At 43.9% G+C, this 14,671-nt stretch overlaps 3 non-coding genes across 3 annotated transcripts; all 3 read left to right on the top strand.

Annotated features, from left to right (window-relative positions):
- The first annotated feature begins 1,701 nt into the window (after nucleotides 1–1,701).
- Nucleotides 1,702–1,772, top strand: trnag-gcc (transfer RNA glycine (anticodon GCC)). The gene has a single exon. It is a non-coding gene; the product is annotated as a tRNA-Gly (tRNA).
- A 304-nt stretch (nucleotides 1,773–2,076) lies between these two features.
- Nucleotides 2,077–2,148, top strand: trnad-guc (transfer RNA aspartic acid (anticodon GUC)). The gene has a single exon. It is a non-coding gene; the product is annotated as a tRNA-Asp (tRNA).
- A 3,600-nt stretch (nucleotides 2,149–5,748) lies between these two features.
- Nucleotides 5,749–5,821, top strand: trnav-aac (transfer RNA valine (anticodon AAC)). The gene has a single exon. It is a non-coding gene; the product is annotated as a tRNA-Val (tRNA).
- Nucleotides 5,822–14,671: the final 8,850 nt, after the last annotated feature.

Genomic DNA, 14,671 nt, shown 5'->3' with positions numbered 1-14,671 from the left:
AAAAAAGGTTGGGAACCACTGCTTTAGAGACCCTGCCAGTGCACCATCTCTATGGACTCGTGTCTCACCTTTCTCTGCTCCTGAGAAAATCTAGATGATCTTGTTACAGGGTTTCCTTTCCTCTGGAACCGAGGGCAGGGGCTTGGAGCTGTGATTGGCTGAAAGCGGGTCCTTGCTGGAGCCTGTGCTGAAGATGGTGCTGCTCATTCTAACCGGGGAGGCCGTGGGCTTGTCCTCAGGATCCCCGTTATCACACATGGCCGCAGGGAGCGGGAAGGTTAGAAAGAGGTTAACAAAGGGACAGACAGGAGGAAAGAGAGCGCTAATGTGGAGAATAGAGGTGTGTGCCGAGAGATCAGGAATGGCAATCAGAATAGGAGAGCACGGAGTGATATCTGCGAGAAACAGAGACATGATCAGCTTAACTACACAAATGACAGGTGAACAAGAGCACATGCACATTGCAAAACATATTAGGTGGTATTTGCTTTTGAAGAGGCCAGTCCAGTTTTATGGTTGTAAACCTGTTCATTTTTATCTTGAGGTGAAACTGACTTTACACAGCAGAGGAGCACCTTTATCTAGACAGGAAGATTTCTGTCAGAACTCATTTTCTCTCTGGCATGTATTCAGCATTCCACTATGACTATGCAGAGATATGAACTTAGATCAGATTTCCTATATTATCATAACACACATTGTCATTCATCCTCGAAACATACGCATACAGTATCAGTCAAGTTTGGACACTCATTCACTCATTTAAGGGTTTTCCTTTATTTGACTATTTTCTACATTGTAGAATAATAGTGAAGACCAAAATTATGAACACATATGGAATCATGATGTAACCAAACAAAGTGATAAACAAATCAAAATATGTTTTATATTTGAGATTCTTCAAAGTAGCCACCCTTTGCCTTGATGACAGCTTTGCATACTCTTGGCACTCTCCAGCATGACCGGTTTGGCAGTGGGTCAGTCATGGTGTGGGGTGGCATTTCTTTGGGGGGCCTCAGACCCCTTGTGAGACCATATGCTGGTGCGGTTGGCCCTGGGTTCCTCCTAATGCAAGACAATGCTAGACCTCATGTGGCTGGAGTGTGTCAGCAGTTCCTGCAAGAGGAAGGCATTGATGCTATGGACTGGCCCGCCAGTTTCCCAGACCTGAATCCAATTGAGCACATCTGGGACATCATGTCTCGCTCCATCCACCAATGCCACGTTGCACCAGAGACTGTCCAGGAGTTGGCGGATGCTTTAGTCCAGGTCTGGGAGGAGATCCCTCAGGAGACCATCCACCACCTCATCAGGAGCATGCCCAGGCGTTGTAGGGAGGTCATACAGGCACGTGGAGGCCACACACACTACTGAGCCTCATTTTGACTTGTTTTAAGGACATTACATCAAAGTTGGATCAGCCTGTAGTGTGGTTTTCCACTTTAATTTTGAGTGTAACTCCAAATCCAGCCCTCCTCCATGGGTTGATAAATTGGATTTCCATTGATTATTTTTGTGTGATTTTGTTGTCACCACATTCAACTATGTAAAGAAAAAAGTATTTAATAAGATTATTTCTTTCATTCAGATCTAGGATGTATTGTTTAAGTGTTCCTTTTATTTATATATATATATATATATATATGTCAAATACTGTTCTATGGATCTTATTTATAGACCTTGTTTTAACTGGAGCTGTAAGCATTGGTGGTTCAGTGGTAGAATTCTCGCCTGCCACGCGGGAGGCCCGGGTTCGATTCCCGGCCAATGCAACAGCATATTTTGCTTTGTTTTCTTTATATCTTTTTATCGGTTCTTCACTCTTTTGTAGCATGTTTACCCACTCCAATCTGACCTAAACAAAAATATGGCGTGTTGAAACATAGTTAGCTATGTCTTCCCACTTGTAGGCAATATGTTAGCTAACCTAGCTAAAAATCACATTTCGCAATCTCTTTGCTAACATTTTCTGACTGTGCCAGGAAAAAGTTACTTGAGATACAATTAAAGACTCTATCACATGCAGACAATAATTTTGGGGCAGTTTTATAAAAAACATGGTTTATCTTTCTTTAGTCCTCGTTAGTATAGTGGTCAGTATCCCCGCCTGTCACGCGGGAGACCGGGGTTCAATTCCCCGACGGGGAGGAAGTTGTTTTTCTTAACTCTTTTTTTTTCTCACTGTTGATTTGTAACTGAGACCTGAAATATCATCATTTTACTGGGATAGACATTTGTGTACATTATCCTCTTAAGGATCGTACCATTTTTTTTCAATTTTCACCTAAAATGACATCTAACTGACTGTAGCTCAGGACCTGAAGCAAGGATATGCATATTATTGATATCATTTGAAAGGAAACACTTTGAAGTTTGTGGCAATGTGAAATTAATGTAGGATAATAAAACACTTCAGATCTGGTAAAAGACAAAAAAATGCATGTCTTTGTATTATCTTCTTCCCATCTTTGAAATGCAAAAGAGGCCATACTTTCAGATTGGAGTCTAGTTGTAATTTAGATTTTGGCCAGCAGATGGCAGCAGTGTGTGCACATTTTCAGACTGGGCCAGTGAAGATTTACATTATTGCACAAATCTGCCAGGATTTTTCCCAAATGTGCCGCTTTGGTCAATTGATACATTTTAAAGTACATAACTATAGAGAACATACAGAAATGCCATGGTAATTAAACATTTAAGTTTACACACTCCCAGGAATGTCATACATGATGGATCATTAGCTTATACACTTACTTTCACACATCTAGATGGCGAGGTTGGTGTGGCGCCAGAGACAGCAGTGGGGTCAAACTCTATCGATCAGAGAACGAACCTAGTGTGTTGTATTTGGATTGTGCCACAGAGCAAGCATTATGGGGGTTCTATGTGTTGAGAAGCTTGGTGACATTGTTGGATTGAGATTAAGAGTGAAGAGTGATAGTTGAGCATTTTTTGGAACATTATTCAATTCAAATTCGTGTCAGGAGAAAATGTGAATGTGATCAAATTTAGATTATATTCAAAATTGGGCTGGCTAGGCTGCCTATACCTTTTTAATCCAAAATTACTACCTGGAATTAATCAATCGACATAATAGTGATGGCATATGAGTATTTTTTTTATAAGGCCTATAAGTTACATTGTGGTTACTGGCACTTTAAGAAAAAATATATTTTCTACAATGACATCATAAACAGGAAATTATGTCACTTTCTTGGCAGGAAAAACAACTGTGATGAATTTGGAAGTATCTAGATTTCATACTATTACATTTTCATCATTATATGTTGATGATGTGATGTGGGAAAGCATAACATGTCCACCCTGTTAAGCAAAAATACAAAAGACGTTAATCGAATTTCATACGAATTTCATAATTTCGAAATATATTTGTCAAACAATGCAAATTCTTTTTCAAGTGGCAGCCATTATCCTAGCTTCATCACGATCACTTGGAGCATAGCTGCTCATTTTAGCTCAGAATGTCCACCCTGTTATTGTCCACCCTGTTATCCATGTACATGTAACAGGGTGGACATGCACTCAACAGAGTGGACAAATTGATATCTTGCAGTAATGTGTTGCAAAATGTGTTTTTGTTCATAACTTATATTACATAATTACAGGTGTGTATGTATAATACATACACATCTCATGTATAGTATTATAAGAATAAATATCAATTGAATCAGGTCTTTCTGAAGGAATGGCACCTCCTCTTAGTGCAGCTGAAAGACAGCGGCAATACAGAGAACGACATAATGCTGACCCAGAAAGGAGAGAGTATCTAGAGAGAGAGGGAGAAATGGAGGAAAGATAAAGAGACAGGGACAAAGAAGACAATAGCTGAACTCAGTGACAGAGTGCAGCGTGCAGAAAGGAAGAAATGGAGAGATTTAAAAAGGATACTCAGGGCCAAGGCTAGTGCGTTGCTGCAGTCCCAAACACCCCCCTCAACTCCTGAAAATCAGCCTGGGCCTTCAAGGTTAGAGTATGCTTAAGATAAGGCATTTTTAGATTATTAGTTGCTAAACTTTCTGGATGTTGAGGAACATAACATTAAGGTGAAGTGCATGCACTGAAATGGCATCAACAAATTTTTCTGGCCAAGTCCAAAGGATGATATTTGTTGGTACTCTGAGGGACAGATAATTTGTCTGATGCCAGAGCCACATGCTGTTAATGAACACTCTGTGCAGATGGAAAAATCCACCTGTAAGTATGTGGAAGAGCATTTGGGGTGAAAGGGGGAAGAGATGGAAAGAGGGGGAGCGAGAGAGGGGGAGAGGAAGAGGGACAGCAATGTGTTTTAATGCTAATTCCAATGATTTTGTACCAGCAATGTATTTTTGTGTTTTTCACAGTGAAAATGTGAAAATTTTTCACATGTATTACTATGTAGATGTCTATTCAGTGTTCAGTATTTAGTGTTCAGGGTTTAATTTATCTTCTGTCCCGTTATACCTTGGTCCACCCTTTTATCTTGGCATCTTTTTCAAATGAATTCAATTACATGGTCAAATATCAAGAATTTCTGTAATGTATTTTAAAGAGTAAGACACCGCTACCACCACAAAATTATAAACTTGGATAAAATATCATTAATACCTGTCTCACTTTAGAAAGATAAGGTGCAAATTAGATGAAGTTCTGTATAAAACCACACATTGTATACAAAATCAGTTATTTCTTTATAATTTGACCAGAACAAATGGACAGGGTTGACAAGGGGACACAATAGCTTTATGAAAATGTAAATAGAATTAAAATAGTCTAATTAAAGACAGTTAAGTGCATGTCTGTACCAGGGTGAACATATCTTATGGCTGATTCACTGAAAATGTGTTTAGAATTATCTAACTCTAAATGCTGGAGCTTGGCCAACATGTTTTTCTGCAAGTCTAATATTTCCTTTTTATAGTAAAACATAAACGGAATACAAATTCTGAAATAAAAATGTTGCATGGTCCAAATGGTACTGTTTTGTGATGTTGACCCGGCCCTGTGTGTGTCCTGGCGAACAAAGTCGGACGCTAGGTTAATTACCTGTGAAAATCAGGCCCTCAACTCTAGCTAGCCGCGCTCCCTCACCTTCACATGCAGGATAACGCGGTAAATGCAGGCATCAGTAAGGAGCTCACGCAGGTGGCCAACGCCTAGGCAGGCGGGGCACAGCTAAAGACCATCTTCTACTTGTAGTTCAGCTCCACAAGAGGAGCCGTTATGCATGCCCAGCATCATGGTTGATGTGTTCTCTCAGCTTAGAATGTGAATAAATAAAATATAAATATAAAATAATTTATGCAATATTGATTAAGTCAAATTAACTAATATAATAGTAACCGGAGACTGGTATTACAACAGCTACCACAATACACAGTAAAGGTAGAGAGTTACAATAATCTGGCGGGAGTTGTACAGCACCCGCCAAGTAAATTTTGTTTACCCTACCTGGACCTGGGAAGATGCGGAGCAGTCAATTTGCGTGATACGTCTAAACTAACTTTGTGAGTAGAAATAAGAGACAGTGCGGTATGACATACGGTTTTATATGAACCGTGGGGCAGGTCCTCCCACGCTGTCATGTCACCCATCGGCGTGACTTTGTTGTTATTAATCCATACTTTCAACAGTACTGAAGGTCTAAAGGGTATGAAGTAAAACTTGATACAGATGAACTATTGCATGATACTGATTAGGCTATTTGAGCAGTAGGGTTATTTCGAGTATTTATACTTGAGACATACAGTTTCCGTAGTGTAGTGGTTATCACGTTCGCCTAACACGCGAAAGGTCCCCGGTTCGAGACCGGGCGGAAACATTTTTTCAGAAAGTAAATGGTAGGCTATGGCCAATGTCTGAAAATAAACAAATAAATACAGTATTCGTTGGTTGCACATTTTGTCACTGTTACGCTCGACAATGGAAGGACTTGACCAAGGTGCAGCATGGTAGGCATACATTTTTAAATTTATTAAATGAACACCGAAAACAAAACAAATACAAACGAAAACGTAACGTTCAGTAGGGCATACAGCACAGTACCAAAAACAAGACCCCACAAACTAAGGTGGGAAAAAGGCTGCCTAAGTATGATCCCCAATCAGAGACAACGATAGACAGCTGCCTCTGATTGGGAACCATACCCGGCCAACAAAGAAATAGAAAAACTAGAATGCCCACCCAAATCACACCCTGACCTAACCAAATAGAGAAATAAAAAGGCTCTCTAAGGTCAGGGCGTGACAGTCACTATTGTTTTGAACTATTGTTCTTTTGTATTGTCAGTTGGCGCTGATGAATGAAGATTTAAACAAAAGTGAGCGTTATAGAGGGGAACAGAAGCCGCAGCATACATGTTCCGGAGAGTTTTAGCTTTCGGGAATGGAGTCATAATAGCTTATAGCCAAAACGGGTCCAAAAGTCAAAAATTCATAAGAAGAAAATAAAGTCAATAGGCCACATTGTCTTCAGAAACCCCTCCCTTGGTACTGCTTGTTTCTGTTTACCACAGCCAGCGTTTGATACGATGTGTTCTCCTCTACCTTTGCTGGCTGGCAAAGTACCAGGACGTTGTCTTTGGTTTTGAATCTGAATTTACAGAACTGAATTTGAATGCATCTGATAAGTTGAATATATGAAACTTTGGTCAACTTGAAATTATAGTTTGTAGATTTTATACGATGAACGTAATATATACCATATTGAAACTCCATATAAATATTTACATTTAAATGACAATTTTTAAAATAATGCAATATTCAATTCAGTTTGAAATCATGATATAAAAGTTGAATTTGTGAATTCAATGATTCAAATTAGGGTTGTGCCGAGTAGTTGGACATAAAGAGCATCGTAACGGATATGGGCGATTTTTCTGGATACGATTATTATCTGAGTGTTTTTGTAATTATCCATGGTCAGGAAAAAAAAAGAAAACTGGCTGCCAGCACTCATCTTTCTCATGTCAGTTAGTCATGTGTGAGGTTCTACATTGTGTACTCTAAATAACTCACCTGGCTGTCTGTAAATAACGCACCTGGCTGTAAGTAAATGTCTGATAATTTAGATTGCTGTTGCCTGCTATTATGATAAATTACATGGCCAGGTCATTTGCTATCAAGCTACCAATGTGCATGATATCAGGCTGGATATCTAATAAGCGTGGCAAGGGTAGGGAAAAAATATGAGCCACTGATGCACATTCTGACTTAAAGCAGACTTAAAGCAAACTTGGCAGCCTGCTGTAAATTGAGGACAGACACACATCCTCATCTGCAGCTTTTTTGCAATGAGAATGTGCAGGCAGGTATTTTGCCAACATCTATTTAGGTATGTTAAAACGCTAACGTTTTTTTCCGATCACGAGTATCATCTGATCCAACTATCAACTGTCATTTACGAATACGAGTATGGCCATGTTGGCACACCTCTAATTTATTTTGTGCTTTACAAATTCAAATTCAATGTATTATAATAGAAGTTAAAATTATGGAATTCAAATACAATTTCTGTTAGCACTGAAATCACTCAAGGATATTCAGAGACTTGTCCCGAAGCCACTCCTGCGTTGTCTTGGATGTGTGCTTGTCCTGTTGGAAGGTGAACCTTCGCCCCAGTCTGAGGTCCTGAGCGCTCTGGAGCAGGTTTTCACCATTCATCTTTCCCTCGATCCTGATTAGTCTCCCAGTCCCTGCGACTGAAAGATATCCCCACAGCATGATGCTACCACCACCATGCTTCACCGTAGGGATGGTGACAGGTTTCCTCCAGAAGTGATGCTTGGCATTCAGGCCAAAGAGTTCAACCTTGGTTTCATTAGACCAGAGAATCTTGTTTCTCATGGTCAGAGTCCTTTAGGTGCATTTTGGCAAACTCCAAGAGGGCTGTCAATCAATCAAATGTATTTATAAAGCCCTTTTTACATCAGCTGATGTCAAAAAGTGCTATACAGAAACCCAGCCGAAAACCCCAAACAGCAAGCAATGCAGATGTAGAAGCATGGTGGCTAGGAAAAACTCCCTAGAAAGGCGGGAACCTAGGAAGAAACTAGGTTCTGAGGAGTGGCCTGTCCTCTTCTGGCTCTGCCGGGTGGAGATTATAATACTACATGGCCAAGATGTTCAATCGTTCATAGATGACCAGCAGGGTCAAATAATAATAATAATCAGTGGTTGTAGAATATGCAACAGGTCAGCACATCAGGAGTAAATGTCAGTTGGCTTTTCATAGCCGATCATTCAAAGTTAGAGACAGCAGGTGCGGTAGAGAGAGTCGAAAACAGCAGATCCTGGACAAGGTAGCACATCCGGTGAACGGGTCAGGGTTCCATAGCTGCAGGCAGAACAGTTGAAACGGGAGAGGCCGAGAGAAATTAAATTCACACAGGACAAGACAGGAGAATTCTCCAGATATAACAGATTGGCCTTAGCCCCCCGACACAAACTATTGCAGCATAATTACTGGAGGCTGAGACAGGAGGGGTGGGGAGACACTGTGGCCCCGTCCGACTATACCCCCAGGCAGGGCCAACCAGGCAGGATATAACCCCACCCACTTTGCCAAAGCACAGCACCCACACCACTAGAGGGATATCTTCAACCACCAACTTACTACCCTGAGACAAGGCCGAGTATATCCCATGAAGATCTCCCCCACAGCACGAACCCGGGGGGCGCCAACCAGGACAGGAAGATCACGTCAGAGACTCAACCGACTCAAGTGACACCCCTCCTATGGACGGCATGGAAGAGCTCCAGTAAGCCAGTGACTCAGCCCCCATAATAGGGTTAGACGCAGATAATTCCAGTGAAGAGAAGGTAACCGGGCCAGGCAGAAACAGCAAAGGTGGTTCGTTGCTCCAGTGCCTTTCCGTTCACTTTCACACCCCTGAACCAGACTAGACTCAATCATAGGACCTACTGATGAGATGAGTCTTCAATAAAGACTTAAAGGTTGAGACCGAGTCTGCGTCTCTCACATGGATAGGCAGACCATTCCATAAAAATGGAGCTCTATAGGAGAAAGCCCTGCCTCCAGCTGTTTGCTTAGAAATTCTAGGGACAGTAAGGAGGCCTGCGTCTTGTGACCATAGCGTATGTGTAGGTATGTATGGCAGGACCAAATCAGAAAGATAAATAGAAGCAAGTTCATGTAATGCTTTGTAGGTTAGCAGTAAAACCTTGAAATCAACCCTAGCCTTAACAGAGGCTAGCACTGGAGTAATATGATCAAATTTTTTGGGTTCTGGTCAAGATTCTAGCAGCCGTGTTTTGCACTAACTGAATTTTATTTAGTGCTTTATCCGGGTAGCCGGAAAATAGAGCATTGCCGTAGTCTAATCTAGAAGTGACAAAAGCATGGATACATTTTTCTGCATCATTTTTGGACAAGGTTTCTGATTTTTGCAATGTTACATAGATGGAAAAAAATCTGTCCTTGAAACAGTCTTGATATGTTCGTAAAAAATGAGATCAGGGTCCAGAGTAACACCGAGGTCCTTTACAGTTTTATTTGAGACGACTGTACAACCAAGATTAATTGTCAGATCCAACAGAAGATCCCTTTGTTTCTTGGGACCTAGAACTAGCATCTCTGTTTGTCTGTTTAAAAGTAAAACATTTGCAGCCATCCACTTCCTTATGTCTGAAACACAGGCTTCCAGGGAGGGCAATTTTGGGGCTTCACCATGTTTCATCGAATTGTCAGCTGTGTATTGCCCGCATTGCAGTGAAAGTTAACATTGTTTCCGAATGACATCACCAAGAGGTAAAATACATAGTGAAAACAATAGTGGTCAACAACGCAGCCACTGCTAGCTAGCCTACTTCACCAGCCAGCATTACTGTATCATCTTCGTCATTTTAGTCAATAACATTTTTGCAAAGTAAGCTTAACTTTCTGAACATTCGAGAAGTGTAGTCCACTTGTCATTCCAATCTCCTTTGCATTAGCGTAGCCTCTTCTGTAGCCTGTCAACTATGTGTCTGTCTATCCCTGTTCTCTCCCCTCTGCACAGGCCACACAAACGCTTCACACCGCGTGGCCGTTGCCACTCTAACCTGGTGGTCCCAGCGCGCACGACCCACGTGGAGTTCCAGGTCTCCGGCAGCCTCTGGAACTGCCGGTCTGCTGCCAACAAGGCAGAGTTCATCTCAGCCTATGCTACCCTCCAGCACCTCGACTTCTTGGCACTGACGGAAACATGGATTACCACAGATAACACTGCTACTCCTACTGCTCTCTCCTCGTCTGCCCACGTGTTCTCGCATACCCCGAGAGCATCTGGCCAGCGGGGTGGTGGCACTGGAATCCTCATCTCTCCCAAGTGGACATTCTCTCTTTCTCCCCTGACCCATCTGTCTATCTCCTCATTTGAATTCCATGCTGTCACAGTTACCAGCCCTTTCAAGCTTAACATCCTTATCATTTATCGCCCTCCAGGTTCCCTTGGAGAGTTCATCAATGAGCTTGACGTCTTGATAAGTTCCTTTCCTGAGGATGGCTCACCTCTCACAGTTCTGGGTGACTTTAACCTCCCCACGTCTACCTTTGACTCATTCCTCTCTGCCTCCTTCTTTCCACTCCTCTCCTCTTTTGACCTCACCCTCTCACCTTCCCCCCCTACTCACAAGGCAGGCAATACACTTGACCTCATCTTTACTAGATGCTGTTCGTCCACTAATCTCATTGCAACTCCCCTCCAAGTCTCCGACCACTACCTTGTATCCTTTTCCCTCTCGCTCTCATCCAACACTTCTCACTCGGCCCCTACTCGGATGGTATTGCGCCGTCCCAACCTTCGCTCTCTCTCTCCCGCTACCCTCTCCTCTTCCATCCTATCATCTCTTCCCTCTGCTCAAACCTTCTCCAACCTATCCCCTGATTCTGCCTCCTCAACCCTCCTCTCCTCCCTTTCTGCATCCTTTGATTCTCTATGTCCCCTATCCTCCAGGCCGGCTCGGTCCTCCCCTCCTGCTCCGTGGCTCGACGACTCATTGCGAGCTCACAGAACAGGGCTCCGGGCAGCCGAGCGGAAATGGAGGAAAACTCGCCTCCCTGCGGACCTGGCGTCCTTTCACTCCCTCCTCTCTACATTTTCCTCTTCTGTCTCTGCTGCTAAAGCCACTTTCTACCACTCTAAATTCCAAGCATCTGCCTCTAACCCTAGGAAGCTCTTTGCCACCTTCTCCTCCCTCCTGAATCCTCCTCCCCCTCCCCCCCTCCCTCTCTGCGGATGACTTCGTCAACCATTTTGAAAAGAAGGTTGACGACATCTGATCCTCGTTTGCTAAGTCAAACGACACCGCTGGTCCTGCTCACACTGCCCTACCCTGTGCTTTGACCTCTTTCTCCCCTCTCTCTCCAGATGAAATCTCGCGTCTTGTGACGGCCGGCCGCCCAACAACCTGCCCGCTTGACCCTATCCCCTCCTCTCTTCTCCAGACCATTTCCGGAGACCTTCTCCCTTACCTCACCTCGCTCATCAACTCATCCTTGACCGCTGGCTACGTCCCTTCCTTCTTCAAGAGAGCGAGAGTTGCACCCCTTCTGAAAAAACCTACACTCGATCCCTCCGAAGTCAACAACTACAGACCAGTATCCCTTCTTTCTTTTCTCTCCAAAACTCTTGAACGTGCCGTCCTTGGCCAGCTCTCCTGCTATCTCTCTCAGAATGACCTTCTCGATCCAAATCAGTCAGGTTTCAAGGCTGGTCATTCAACTGAGACTGCTCTTCTCTGTGTCACGGAGGCTCTCCGCACTGCTAAAGCTAACTCTCTCTCCTCTGCTCTCATCCTCCTACACCTATCTGCTGCCTTTGATACGGTGAACCATCAGATCCTCCTCTCCACCCTCTCCGAGTTGGGCATCTCCGGCGCGGCCCACGCTTGGATTGCGTCCTACCTGACAGGTCGCTCCTACCAGGTGGCGTGGCGAGAATCTGTCTCCGCACCACGTGCTCTCACCACTGGTGTCCCCCAGGGCTCTGTTCTAGGCCCTCTCCTATTCTCGCTATACACCAAGTCACTTGGCTCTGTCATATCCTCACATGGTCTCTCCTATCATTGCTATGCAGACGACACACAATTAATCTTCTCCTTTCCCCCTTCTGATAACCAGGTGGCGAATCGCATCTCTGCATGTCTGGCAGACATATCAGTGTGGATGACGGATCACCACCTCAAGCTGAACCTCGGCAAGACGGAGCTGCTCTTCCTCCCGGGGAAGGACTGCCCGTTCCATGATCTCGCCATCACGGTTGACAACTCCATTGTGTCCTCCTCCCAGAGTGCTAAGAACCTTGGCGTGACCCTGGACAACACCCTGTTGTTCTCTACTAACATCAAGGCGGTGACCCCATCCTGTAGGTTCATGCTCTACAACATTCGCAGAGTACGACCCTGCTTCACACAGGAAGCGGCGCAGGTCCTAATCCAGGCACTTGTCATCTCCCGTCTGGATTACTGCAACTCGCTGTTGGCTGGGCTCCCTGCCTGTGCCATTAAACCCCTACAACTCATCCAGAACGCCGCAGCCCATCTGGTGTTCAACTTTCCCAAGTTCTCTCACGTCACCCCGCTCCTCCGCTCTCTCCACTGGCTTCCTGTTGAAGCTCGCATCCGCTACAAGACCATGGTGCTTGCCTACGGAGCTGTGAGGGGAACGGCACCTCCGTACCTTCAGGCTCTGATCAGGCCCTACACCCAAACAAGGGCACTGCGTTCATCCACCTCTGGCCTGCTCGCCTCCCTACCTCTGAGGAAGCACAGTTCCCGCTCAGCCCAGTCAAAACTGTTCGCTGCTCTGGCACCCCAATGGTGGAACAAGCTCCCTCACGACGCCAGGACAGCGGAGTCAATCACCACCTTCCGGAGACACCTGAAACCCCACCTCTTTAAGCAATACCTAGGATAGGATAAAGTAATCCTTCTAACCCCCCCCCTTAAAAGATTGAGATGCACTATTCTAAAGTGGTTGTTCCACTGGATATCATAAGGTGAATCCACCACTTTGTAAGATGCTCTGGATAAGAGCGTCTGCTAAATGACTTAAATGTAAATGTAAATGTCCTAAAACGGAACCTTGAACACCGAAATGTACAGTTGATTTGTCAGAGGACAAACCATCCACAGAGACAAACTGATATCTTTCCGACAGATAAGATCTAAACCAGGCCAGCACTTGTCCGTGTAGACCAATTTGGGTTTCCAATCTCTCCAAAAGAATGTGGTGATCGATGGTATCAAAAGCAGCACTAAGGTCTAGGAGCAGGAGGACCGATGCAGAGCCTTGGTCTGATGCCATTAAAACACAAGTGCAGTCTCAGTGCTATGATGGAGTGTAAAACCAGACTGAAGCGTTCCGTATACATTGTTAGTCTTCAGGAAGGCAGTGAGTTGCTGCGCAACAGCTTTTTAAAAAATTTGAGAGGAAATGGAGATTTGATATAGGCCGATCGTTTAAAAAAATATTTTCTGGGTCAAGGTTTGGCTTTTTCAAGAGAGGCTTTAATACTGCCACTTTTAGTGAGTTTGGTACACATCCGGTGGAAAGGGAGCCGTTTATTATGTTCAACATAGGAGGGCTAAGCACAGGAAGCAGCTCTTTCAGTAGTTTAGTTGGAATAGGGTCCAGTATGCAGCTTGAAGGTTTAGAGGCCATGACTATTCTCATCAATGTGTCAAGAGATATAATATTAAAAAACTTGAGTGTCTCCCTTGATCCTAGTGCCTGGCAGTGTTGTGCAGACTCAGGACAACTGAGCTTTCGAAAAATACGCAGATTAAAAGATGAGTCCGTAATTTGCTTTCTAATGATCATGATCTTTTCGTCATGAATTTATCACCGCTGAAGTGAAAGCCGTCCTCTCTTGGGGAATGCTGTTTTTTAGTTAGCTTTGCAACAGTATTAAAAATACATTTAGGATTGTTCTTATTCTCCTCAATTAAGTTGGAAAAATAGGATGATCGAGCAGCAGTGAAGGCTCTTCGATACTGCACGGTACTGTCTTTCCAAACTAATCGGAAGACTTCCAGTTTGGTGTAGCGCCATTTCCGTTACAACTTTCTGGAAGCTTGCTTCAGGGCTTGGGTATTTTCTGTATACCAGGGAGCTAGTTTCATATGACAATTGTTTTTTGTTTTTAGGGGTGCGACTGCATCTAGGGTATTACGCAAGGTTAAATTAAGTTCCTCAGTTAGGTGATTAACCAATTGTTGTACTCTGACATCCTTGGGTAGGTGGAGGGAGTCTGGAAGGGCATATAGGAATCTTTGGGTTGTCTGAGAATTTATAACACGGCTTTTGATGATCCTTGGTCGGGGTCTGAGCAGATTATTTGTTGCGATTGCAAACGTAATAAAATGGTGGTCCGATAGTCCAGGATTATGAGGAAAAACATTAATATTTATTCCACGGGACAAAACTAGGTCCAGAGTATGACTGTGGCAGTGAGTATGTCTGGAGACATGTTGGACGGCACGGCTATCCTCACTGAGTCAGAGCTAATGGTGGGAGGCTTCGGCGTCTCAGACCCCGTAACAGGTGGAAGAGAGACCAGAGAAGGCTCGGCCTCTGACTCCGACTCGTCGCTTAATGGGGAGAACCGGTTGAAAGTTTTGTCGGCTGAATGAGCGACACCGGTTGAGCATTCCTACAGCATTTCCTTCCA

This window comes from Salmo salar, chromosome ssa23, assembly GCF_905237065.1.
Source record: "Salmo salar chromosome ssa23, Ssal_v3.1, whole genome shotgun sequence".
Taxonomy (NCBI): domain Eukaryota; kingdom Metazoa; phylum Chordata; class Actinopteri; order Salmoniformes; family Salmonidae; genus Salmo; species Salmo salar.
The sequence above is the reverse complement of the archived record's forward strand: the minus strand, read 5'-3'. Positions and strand labels throughout refer to the sequence as shown.